Source organism: Oryctolagus cuniculus, chromosome 10 (assembly GCF_964237555.1).
Source record: "Oryctolagus cuniculus chromosome 10, mOryCun1.1, whole genome shotgun sequence".
NCBI lineage: Eukaryota > Metazoa > Chordata > Mammalia > Lagomorpha > Leporidae > Oryctolagus > Oryctolagus cuniculus.
The window spans coordinates 73,045,927-73,059,084 of NC_091441.1; positions in this window are offsets into that span (position 1 = coordinate 73,045,927).

Sequence of the window (13,158 nt, forward strand, 5' to 3'; positions counted from 1 at the left end):
TTTTCCTTCTCCCAAGCTACAGACCTCTCGTCAACTCTGTCTGCTACACTACGGTTACAGAATTCCCATATGCTGCATTTGCCTACACCCAGGCGGCAGAACTCCCATAAGCTGTGTCTGCTACGCTAGGATAACAGAACTCCCATAAGCTGTGTCTGCTACACTAGGATAACAGAACTCCCATATGCTGTGTCTAATACACTAGAGTTACAGAACTCCTATTTATTGCATTTGCCTTCTCCCAAGCTTTAGACCTCCTGGAAGCTGTCTAATACACTAGAGTTACAGAAGTCTCATATCGTGCATTGACCTTCTCCCAAGCTACAGAACTCCCGAAAGCTGTGTCTGCTACAGTAGGGTTACAGAATTCCGAAATGCTGCATTTGCCTACACCCAGGCGGCAGAACTCCCATGAGCTGTGTCTGCTACACTAGGATAACAGAAGTCCCATGGGCTGCATTTGCCTACTTCCAAGCTACAGGACTCCCATAGGCTGTGTCGTCTACACTTGGGTTATAGACCTTCCATATGCTGCATTTACCTACTCTCAAGCTACGGATGCCCGTAAGCTGTGTCTGCTGCACTGGTGTTACAGAACTCCGTTTGAGTGAATTTACCAACTGCCACGCTACAAAACTCTCATAATCTGTACCTTCTCTAATAGGGTTACAGAAATTTTACATGCTGAATTCACATACTCCTAAGCTACAGAACTCCCGTAAGCTGTGTCTGCTTCATTGGGTTACAGATCTACCATCTGCTGCACTTACCTACTCCCAAGCTTCAGAAATCCCGTAAGCTCTATCTGCTAAACTAGCGTTACCGAACACCTATATACTGCATTTACATGCTTCCAAGGTATAGCACTAACCTAAGCTCTGTCTGCTGCAATACGGTTACAGAACTCCCATTTTCTACATTTACCTACTCACAAGCTACAAAATTCCTCTAAGCTGATTTCTGCTACAATAGTGTTAGCTGCCATATGCTACTTTTACCCACTCCCAAGCTACAGAACTTCCGTAAGCTGTGTCTGCTACACTAGGGTTACAGAACTTCATATACTGAATTTACCTACTCCCAAGGTGCAGAACTTCTGCAACTTGTGTCTGCAACACTAGGGTTACACAACTGCTATATACCGCATTTACCTGCTTCCAAGGTGCAGTACTGCCGTAAGCTCTGTCTGCTGCAATACGGTTGCAGAACTCCCTTTACTACATTTACCTACTCCGAAGCTAGAGAACTCCTATACGCTGTGTCTGCTAAACTAGTCTTACAGAACTCACATATGCTGCATTTTCCTTCTCCCTAGCTACAGACCTCTCGTCAACTCTGTCTGCTACACTGCAGTTATAGAATTCCCATATGCTGCTTTTGCCTACACCCAGGCGGCAGAACTCCCATAAGCTGTGTCTGCTACACTAGGATAACAGAACTCCCATACGCTGCATTTACCTACTTCCAAGCTACAGGACTCCCGTAGGCTGTGTCGTCTACACTTGGGTTATAGAACTTCCATATACTGCATTTACCTACTCCCAAGCTACAGATGCCCGTAAGCTGTGTCTGCTGCACTGGTGTTTCAGAACTCCGTTTGAGTGAATTTACCAACTGCCACGCTACAAAACTCTCATAATCTGTACCTTCTCTAATAGGTTACAGAAATTTTACATGCTGCATTTACCTACCCTGAATCCACAGAACTCCTGTGTGCTGTGTCTGCAACACTAGGGTTACAGATCTACCATATGCTGCACTTACCAACTCCCAAGCTACAGAAATCCTGAAAGCTGTGTCTGCTAAACTAGCGTTACAGAACTCCTATATGCTGCTTTACCTGTATCCAAGGTACAGAACTCCCATAAGCTGTGTCTGCGACACTACGGTTACAGAACTCCCATTTACTACATTTACCTACTCACAAGCTACAAAATGCCTGTAAGCTGTTTTCTGCTACATTAGCGTTACATTTACCTACTCCCAAGCTACAGAACTCCTGTAAGCTGTGTCTGCTACACTAGGGTTACAGATCTACCATATGCTGCACTTACCAACTCCGAAGCTACAGAAATATACAGCTTTACACTGCATTTACCTGCTTCCAAGGTGCAGCAGTCCCATAAGCTCTGTCTGCAGCAATACGGTTGCAGAACTCCCATTTACTACATTTACCTACTCCCAAGCTACAAAACTCCTGTAAGCTGATTTCTGCTATACTAGTGTTACAGAGATGCCTTATGCTACATTTACCAACTCCCAAGCTACAGCCCTTCTGTAACTGTGTCTGCTACACTAGGGTTACAGAACTTCATATACTGAATTTACCTACTCCCAAGGTGCAGAACTCCTGTACGTTGTGTCTGCAACACTAGGGTTACACAACTGCTATATACTGCATTTACCTGCTTCCAAGGTATAGTACTCCCGTAAGCTGTGTCTGCTGCAATACGGTTGCAGAACTCCCATTTACTACATTTACCTACTCCGAAGCTACAGAACTCCTATACGCTGTGTCTGCTAAACTAGTCTTACAGAACTCACACATGCTGCATTTTCCTTCTCCCAAGCTACAGACCTCTCGTCAACTCTGTCTGCTACACTACGGTTACAGAATTCCCATATGCTGCATTTGCCTACACCCAGGCGGCAGAACTCCCATAAGCTGTGTCTGCTACGCTAGGATAACAGAACTCCCATAAGCTGTGTCTGCTACACTAGGATAACAGAACTCCCATATGCTGTGTCTAATACACTAGAGTTACAGAACTCCTATTTATTGCATTTGCCTTCTCCCAAGCTTTAGACCTCCTGGAAGCTGTCTAATACACTAGAGTTACAGAAGTCTCATATCGTGCATTGACCTTCTCCCAAGCTACAGAACTCCCGAAAGCTGTGTCTGCTACAGTAGGGTTACAGAATTCCCATATGCTGCATTTGCCTACACCCAGGCGGCAGAACTCCCATGAGCTGTGTCTGCTACACTAGGATAACAGAAGTCCCATGGGCTGCATTTGCCTACTTCCAAGCTACAGGACTCCCATAGGCTGTGTCGTCTACACTTGGGTTATAGACCTTCCATATGCTGCATTTACCTACTCTCAAGCTACGGATGCCCGTAAGCTGTGTCTGCTGCACTGGTGTTACAGAACTCCGTTTGAGTGAATTTACCAACTGCCACGCTACAAAACTCTCATAATCTGTACCTTCTCTAATAGGGTTACAGAAATTTTACATGCTGAATTCACATACTCCTAAGCTACAGAACTCCCGTAAGCTGTGTCTGCTTCATTGGGTTACAGATCTACCATCTGCTGCACTTACCTACTCCCAAGCTTCAGAAATCCCGTAAGCTCTATCTGCTAAACTAGCGTTACCGAACACCTATATACTGCATTTACATGCTTCCAAGGTATAGCACTAACCTAAGCTCTGTCTGCTGCAATACGGTTACAGAACTCCCATTTTCTACATTTACCTACTCACAAGCTACAAAATTCCTCTAAGCTGATTTCTGCTACAATAGTGTTAGCTGCCATATGCTACTTTTACCCACTCCCAAGCTACAGAACTTCCGTAAGCTGTGTCTGCTACACTAGGGTTACAGAACTTCATATACTGAATTTACCTACTCCCAAGGTGCAGAACTTCTGCAACTTGTGTCTGCAACACTAGGGTTACACAACTGCTATATACCGCATTTACCTGCTTCCAAGGTGCAGTACTGCCGTAAGCTCTGTCTGCTGCAATACGGTTGCAGAACTCCCTTTACTACATTTACCTACTCCGAAGCTAGAGAACTCCTATACGCTGTGTCTGCTAAACTAGTCTTACAGAACTCACATATGCTGCATTTTCCTTCTCCCTAGCTACAGACCTCTCGTCAACTCTGTCTGCTACACTGCAGTTATAGAATTCCCATATGCTGCTTTTGCCTACACCCAGGCGGCAGAACTCCCATAAGCTGTGTCTGCTACACTAGGATAACAGAACTCCCATACGCTGCATTTACCTACTTCCAAGCTACAGGACTCCCGTAGGCTGTGTCGTCTACACTTGGGTTATAGAACTTCCATATACTGCATTTACCTACTCCCAAGCTACAGATGCCCGTAAGCTGTGTCTGCTGCACTGGTGTTTCAGAACTCCGTTTGAGTGAATTTACCAACTGCCACGCTACAAAACTCTCATAATCTGTACCTTCTCTAATAGGTTACAGAAATTTTACATGCTGCATTTACCTACCCTGAATCCACAGAACTCCTGTGTGCTGTGTCTGCAACACTAGGGTTACAGATCTACTTACCAACTCCCAAGCTACAGAAATCCTGAAAGCTGTGTCTGCTAAACTAGCGTTACAGAACTCCTATATGCTGCTTTACCTGTATCCAAGGTACAGAACTCCCATAAGCTGTGTCTGCGACACTACGGTTACAGAACTCCCATTTACTACATTTACCTACTCACAAGCTACAAAATGCCTGTAAGCTGTTTTCTGCTACATTAGCGTTACATTTACCTACTCCCAAGCTACAGAACTCCTGTAAGCTGTGTCTGCTACACTAGGGTTACAGATCTACCATATGCTGCACTTACCAACTCCGAAGCTACAGAAATATACAGCTTTACACTGCATTTACCTGCTTCCAAGGTGCAGCAGTCCCATAAGCTCTGTCTGCAGCAATATGGTTGCAGAACTCCCATTTACTACATTTACCTACTCCCAAGCTACAAAACTCCTGTAAGCTGATTTCTGCTATACTAGTGTTACAGAGATGCCTTATGCTACATTTACCAACTCCCAAGCTACAGCCCTTCTGTAACTGTGTCTGCTACACTAGGGTTACAGAACTTCATATACTGAATTTACCTACTCCCAAGGTGCAGAACTCCTGTACGTTGTGTCTGCAACACTAGGGTTACACAACTGCTATATACTGCATTTACCTGCTTCCAAGGTATAGTACTCCCGTAAGCTGTGTCTGCTGCAATACGGTTGCAGAACTCCCATTTACTACATTTACCTACTCCGAAGCTACAGAACTCCTATACGCTGTGTCTGCTAAACTAGTCTTACAGAACTCACACATGCTGCATTTTCCTTCTCCCAAGCTACAGACCTCTCGTCAACTCTGTCTGCTACACTACGGTTACAGAATTCCCATATGCTGCATTTGCCTACACCCAGGCGGCAGAACTCCCATAAGCTGTGTCTGCTACGCTAGGATAACAGAACTCCCATAAGCTGTGTCTGCTACACTAGGATAACAGAACTCCCATATGCTGTGTCTAATACACTAGAGTTACAGAACTCCTATTTATTGCATTTGCCTTCTCCCAAGCTTTAGACCTCCTGGAAGCTGTCTAATACACTAGAGTTACAGAAGTCTCATATCGTGCATTGACCTTCTCCCAAGCTACAGAACTCCCGAAAGCTGTGTCTGCTACAGTAGGGTTACAGAATTCCGAAATGCTGCATTTGCCTACACCCAGGCGGCAGAACTCCCATGAGCTGTGTCTGCTACACTAGGATAACAGAAGTCCCATGGGCTGCATTTGCCTACTTCCAAGCTACAGGACTCCCATAGGCTGTGTCGTCTACACTTGGGTTATAGACCTTCCATATGCTGCATTTACCTACTCTCAAGCTACGGATGCCCGTAAGCTGTGTCTGCTGCACTGGTGTTACAGAACTCCGTTTGAGTGAATTTACCAACTGCCACGCTACAAAACTCTCATAATCTGTACCTTCTCTAATAGGGTTACAGAAATTTTACATGCTGAATTCACATACTCCTAAGCTACAGAACTCCCGTAAGCTGTGTCTGCTTCATTGGGTTACAGATCTACCATCTGCTGCACTTACCTACTCCCAAGCTTCAGAAATCCCGTAAGCTCTATCTGCTAAACTAGCGTTACCGAACACCTATATACTGCATTTACATGCTTCCAAGGTATAGCACTAACCTAAGCTCTGTCTGCTGCAATACGGTTACAGAACTCCCATTTTCTACATTTACCTACTCACAAGCTACAAAATTCCTCTAAGCTGATTTCTGCTACAATAGTGTTAGCTGCCATATGCTACTTTTACCCACTCCCAAGCTACAGAACTTCCGTAAGCTGTGTCTGCTACACTAGGGTTACAGAACTTCATATACTGAATTTACCTACTCCCAAGGTGCAGAACTTCTGCAACTTGTGTCTGCAACACTAGGGTTACACAACTGCTATATACCGCATTTACCTGCTTCCAAGGTGCAGTACTGCCGTAAGCTCTGTCTGCTGCAATACGGTTGCAGAACTCCCTTTACTACATTTACCTACTCCGAAGCTAGAGAACTCCTATACGCTGTGTCTGCTAAACTAGTCTTACAGAACTCACATATGCTGCATTTTCCTTCTCCCTAGCTACAGACCTCTCGTCAACTCTGTCTGCTACACTGCAGTTATAGAATTCCCATATGCTGCTTTTGCCTACACCCAGGCGGCAGAACTCCCATAAGCTGTGTCTGCTACACTAGGATAACAGAACTCCCATACGCTGCATTTACCTACTTCCAAGCTACAGGACTCCCGTAGGCTGTGTCGTCTACACTTGGGTTATAGAACTTCCATATACTGCATTTACCTACTCCCAAGCTACAGATGCCCGTAAGCTGTGTCTGCTGCACTGGTGTTTCAGAACTCCGTTTGAGTGAATTTACCAACTGCCACGCTACAAAACTCTCATAATCTGTACCTTCTCTAATAGGTTACAGAAATTTTACATGCTGCATTTACCTACCCTGAATCCACAGAACTCCTGTGTGCTGTGTCTGCAACACTAGGGTTACAGATCTACCATATGCTGCACTTACCAACTCCCAAGCTACAGAAATCCTGAAAGCTGTGTCTGCTAAACTAGCGTTACAGAACTCCTATATGCTGCTTTACCTGTATCCAAGGTACAGAACTCCCATAAGCTGTGTCTGCGACACTACGGTTACAGAACTCCCATTTACTACATTTACCTACTCACAAGCTACAAAATGCCTGTAAGCTGTTTTCTGCTACATTAGCGTTACATTTACCTACTCCCAAGCTACAGAACTCCTGTAAGCTGTGTCTGCTACACTAGGGTTACAGATCTACCATATGCTGCACTTACCAACTCCGAAGCTACAGAAATATACAGCTTTACACTGCATTTACCTGCTTCCAAGGTGCAGCAGTCCCATAAGCTCTGTCTGCAGCAATACGGTTGCAGAACTCCCATTTACTACATTTACCTACTCCCAAGCTACAAAACTCCTGTAAGCTGATTTCTGCTATACTAGTGTTACAGAGATGCCTTATGCTACATTTACCAACTCCCAAGCTACAGCCCTTCTGTAACTGTGTCTGCTACACTAGGGTTACAGAACTTCATATACTGAATTTACCTACTCCCAAGGTGCAGAACTCCTGTACGTTGTGTCTGCAACACTAGGGTTACACAACTGCTATATACTGCATTTACCTGCTTCCAAGGTATAGTACTCCCGTAAGCTGTGTCTGCTGCAATACGGTTGCAGAACTCCCATTTACTACATTTACCTACTCCGAAGCTACAGAACTCCTATACGCTGTGTCTGCTAAACTAGTCTTACAGAACTCACACATGCTGCATTTTCCTTCTCCCAAGCTACAGACCTCTCGTCAACTCTGTCTGCTACACTACGGTTACAGAATTCCCATATGCTGCATTTGCCTACACCCAGGTGGCAGAACTCCCATAAGCTGTGTCTGCTACGCTAGGATAACAGAACTCCCATAAGCTGTGTCTGCTACACTAGGATAACAGAAGTCCCATGGGCTGCATTTGCCTACTTCCAAGCTACAGGACTCCCATAGGCTGTGTCGTCTACACTTGGGTTATAGACCTTCCATATGCTGCATTTACCTACTCTCAAGCTACGGATGCCCGTAAGCTGTGTCTGCTGCACTGGTGTTACAGAACTCCGTTTGAGTGAATTTACCAACTGCCACGCTACAAAACTCTCATAATCTGTACCTTCTCTAATAGGGTTACAGAAATTTTACATGCTGAATTCACATACTCCTAAGCTACAGAACTCCCGTAAGCTGTGTCTGCTTCATTGGGTTACAGATCTACCATCTGCTGCACTTACCTACTCCCAAGCTTCAGAAATCCCGTAAGCTCTATCTGCTAAACTAGCGTTACCGAACACCTATATACTGCATTTACATGCTTCCAAGGTATAGCACTAACCTAAGCTCTGTCTGCTGCAATACGGTTACAGAACTCCCATTTTCTACATTTACCTACTCACAAGCTACAAAATTCCTCTAAGCTGATTTCTGCTACAATAGTGTTAGCTGCCATATGCTACTTTTACCCACTCCCAAGCTACAGAACTTCCGTAAGCTGTGTCTGCTACACTAGGGTTACAGAACTTCATATACTGAATTTACCTACTCCCAAGGTGCAGAACTTCTGCAACTTGTGTCTGCAACACTAGGGTTACACAACTGCTATATACCGCATTTACCTGCTTCCAAGGTGCAGTACTGCCGTAAGCTCTGTCTGCTGCAATACGGTTGCAGAACTCCCTTTACTACATTTACCTACTCCGAAGCTAGAGAACTCCTATACGCTGTGTCTGCTAAACTAGTCTTACAGAACTCACATATGCTGCATTTTCCTTCTCCCTAGCTACAGACCTCTCGTCAACTCTGTCTGCTACACTGCAGTTATAGAATTCCCATATGCTGCTTTTGCCTACACCCAGGCGGCAGAACTCCCATAAGCTGTGTCTGCTACACTAGGATAACAGAACTCCCATACGCTGCATTTACCTACTTCCAAGCTACAGGACTCCCGTAGGCTGTGTCGTCTACACTTGGGTTATAGAACTTCCATATACTGCATTTACCTACTCCCAAGCTACAGATGCCCGTAAGCTGTGTCTGCTGCACTGGTGTTTCAGAACTCCGTTTGAGTGAATTTACCAACTGCCACGCTACAAAACTCTCATAATCTGTACCTTCTCTAATAGGTTACAGAAATTTTACATGCTGCATTTACCTACCCTGAATCCACAGAACTCCTGTGTGCTGTGTCTGCAACACTAGGGTTACAGATCTACTTACCAACTCCCAAGCTACAGAAATCCTGAAAGCTGTGTCTGCTAAACTAGCGTTACAGAACTCCTATATGCTGCTTTACCTGTATCCAAGGTACAGAACTCCCATAAGCTGTGTCTGCGACACTACGGTTACAGAACTCCCATTTACTACATTTACCTACTCACAAGCTACAAAATGCCTGTAAGCTGTTTTCTGCTACATTAGCGTTACATTTACCTACTCGCAAGCTACAGAACTCCTGTAAGCTGTGTCTGCTACACTAGGGTTACAGATCTACCATATGCTGCACTTACCAACTCCGAAGCTACAGAAATATACAGCTTTACACTGCATTTACCTGCTTCCAAGGTGCAGCAGTCCCATAAGCTCTGTCTGCAGCAATACGGTTGCAGAACTCCCATTTACTACATTTACCTACTCCCAAGCTACAAAACTCCTGTAAGCTGATTTCTGCTATACTAGTGTTACAGAGATGCCTTATGCTACATTTACCAACTCCCAAGCTACAGCCCTTCTGTAACTGTGTCTGCTACACTAGGGTTACAGAACTTCATATACTGAATTTACCTACTCCCAAGGTGCAGAACTCCTGTACGTTGTGTCTGCAACACTAGGGTTACACAACTGCTATATACTGCATTTACCTGCTTCCAAGGTATAGTACTCCCGTAAGCTGTGTCTGCTGCAATACGGTTGCAGAACTCCCATTTACTACATTTACCTACTCCGAAGCTACAGAACTCCTATACGCTGTGTCTGCTAAACTAGTCTTACAGAACTCACACATGCTGCATTTTCCTTCTCCCAAGCTACAGACCTCTCGTCAACTCTGTCTGCTACACTACGGTTACAGAATTCCCATATGCTGCATTTGCCTACACCCAGGTGGCAGAACTCCCATAAGCTGTGTCTGCTACGCTAGGATAACAGAACTCCCATAAGCTGTGTCTGCTACACTAGGATAACAGAACTCCCATATGCTGTGTCTAATACACTAGAGTTACAGAACTCCTATTTATTGCATTTGCCTTCTCCCAAGCTTTAGACCTCCTGGAAGCTGTCTAATACACTAGAGTTACAGAAGTCTCATATCGTGCATTGACCTTCTCCCAAGCTACAGAACTCCCGAAAGCTGTGTCTGCTACAGTAGGGTTACAGAATTCCGAAATGCTGCATTTGCCTACACCCAGGCGGCAGAACTCCCATGAGCTGTGTCTGCTACACTAGGATAACAGAAGTCCCATGGGCTGCATTTGCCTACTTCCAAGCTACAGGACTCCCATAGGCTGTGTCGTCTACACTTGGGTTATAGACCTTCCATATGCTGCATTTACCTACTCTCAAGCTACGGATGCCCGTAAGCTGTGTCTGCTGCACTGGTGTTACAGAACTCCGTTTGAGTGAATTTACCAACTGCCACGCTACAAAACTCTCATAATCTGTACCTTCTCTAATAGGGTTACAGAAATTTTACATGCTGAATTCACATACTCCTAAGCTACAGAACTCCCGTAAGCTGTGTCTGCTTCATTGGGTTACAGATCTACCATCTGCTGCACTTACCTACTCCCAAGCTTCAGAAATCCCGTAAGCTCTATCTGCTAAACTAGCGTTACCGAACACCTATATACTGCATTTACATGCTTCCAAGGTATAGCACTAACCTAAGCTCTGTCTGCTGCAATACGGTTACAGAACTCCCATTTTCTACATTTACCTACTCACAAGCTACAAAATTCCTCTAAGCTGATTTCTGCTACAATAGTGTTAGCTGCCATATGCTACTTTTACCCACTCCCAAGCTACAGAACTTCCGTAAGCTGTGTCTGCTACACTAGGGTTACAGAACTTCATATACTGAATTTACCTACTCCCAAGGTGCAGAACTTCTGCAACTTGTGTCTGCAACACTAGGGTTACACAACTGCTATATACCGCATTTACCTGCTTCCAAGGTGCAGTACTGCCGTAAGCTCTGTCTGCTGCAATACGGTTGCAGAACTCCCTTTACTACATTTACCTACTCCGAAGCTAGAGAACTCCTATACGCTGTGTCTGCTAAACTAGTCTTACAGAACTCACATATGCTGCATTTTCCTTCTCCCTAGCTACAGACCTCTCGTCAACTCTGTCTGCTACACTGCAGTTATAGAATTCCCATATGCTGCTTTTGCCTACACCCAGGCGGCAGAACTCCCATAAGCTGTGTCTGCTACACTAGGATAACAGAACTCCCATACGCTGCATTTACCTACTTCCAAGCTACAGGACTCCCGTAGGCTGTGTCGTCTACACTTGGGTTATAGAACTTCCATATACTGCATTTACCTACTCCCAAGCTACAGATGCCCGTAAGCTGTGTCTGCTGCACTGGTGTTTCAGAACTCCGTTTGAGTGAATTTACCAACTGCCACGCTACAAAACTCTCATAATCTGTACCTTCTCTAATAGGTTACAGAAATTTTACATGCTGCATTTACCTACCCTGAATCCACAGAACTCCTGTGTGCTGTGTCTGCAACACTAGGGTTACAGATCTACTTACCAACTCCCAAGCTACAGAAATCCTGAAAGCTGTGTCTGCTAAACTAGCGTTACAGAACTCCTATATGCTGCTTTACCTGTATCCAAGGTACAGAACTCCCATAAGCTGTGTCTGCGACACTACGGTTACAGAACTCCCATTTACTACATTTACCTACTCACAAGCTACAAAATGCCTGTAAGCTGTTTTCTGCTACATTAGCGTTACATTTACCTACTCCCAAGCTACAGAACTCCTGTAAGCTGTGTCTGCTACACTAGGGTTACAGATCTACCATATGCTGCACTTACCAACTCCGAAGCTACAGAAATATACAGCTTTACACTGCATTTACCTGCTTCCAAGGTGCAGCAGTCCCATAAGCTCTGTCTGCAGCAATACGGTTGCAGAACTCCCATTTACTACATTTACCTACTCCCAAGCTACAAAACTCCTGTAAGCTGATTTCTGCTATACTAGTGTTACAGAGATGCCTTATGCTACATTTACCAACTCCCAAGCTACAGCCCTTCTGTAACTGTGTCTGCTACACTAGGGTTACAGAACTTCATATACTGAATTTACCTACTCCCAAGGTGCAGAACTCCTGTACGTTGTGTCTGCAACACTAGGGTTACACAACTGCTATATACTGCATTTACCTGCTTCCAAGGTATAGTACTCCCGTAAGCTGTGTCTGCTGCAATACGGTTGCAGAACTCCCATTTACTACATTTACCTACTCCGAAGCTACAGAACTCCTATACGCTGTGTCTGCTAAACTAGTCTTACAGAACTCACACATGCTGCATTTTCCTTCTCCCAAGCTACAGACCTCTCGTCAACTCTGTCTGCTACACTACGGTTACAGAATTCCCATATGCTGCATTTGCCTACACCCAGGTGGCAGAACTCCCATAAGCTGTGTCTGCTACGCTAGGATAACAGAACTCCCATAAGCTGTGTCTGCTACACTAGGATAACAGAACTCCCATATGCTGTGTCTAATACACTAGAGTTACAGAACTCCTATTTATTGCATTTGCCTTCTCCCAAGCTTTAGACCTCCTGGAAGCTGTCTAATACACTAGAGTTACAGAAGTCTCATATCGTGCATTGACCTTCTCCCAAGCTACAGAACTCCCGAAAGCTGTGTCTGCTACAGTAGGGTTACAGAATTCCGAAATGCTGCATTTGCCTACACCCAGGCGGCAGAACTCCCATGAGCTGTGTCTGCTACACTAGGATAACAGAAGTCCCATAGGCTGCATTTGCCTACTTCCAAGCTACAGGACTCCCATAGGCTGTGTCGTCTACACTTGGGTTATAGACCTTCCATATGCTGCATTTACCTACTCTCAAGCTACGGATGCCCGTAAGCTGTGTCTGCTGCACTGGTGTTACAGAACTCCGTTTGAGTGAATTTACCAACTGCCACGCTACAAAACTCTCATAATCTGTACCTTCTCTAATAGGGTTACAGAAATTTTACATGCTGAATT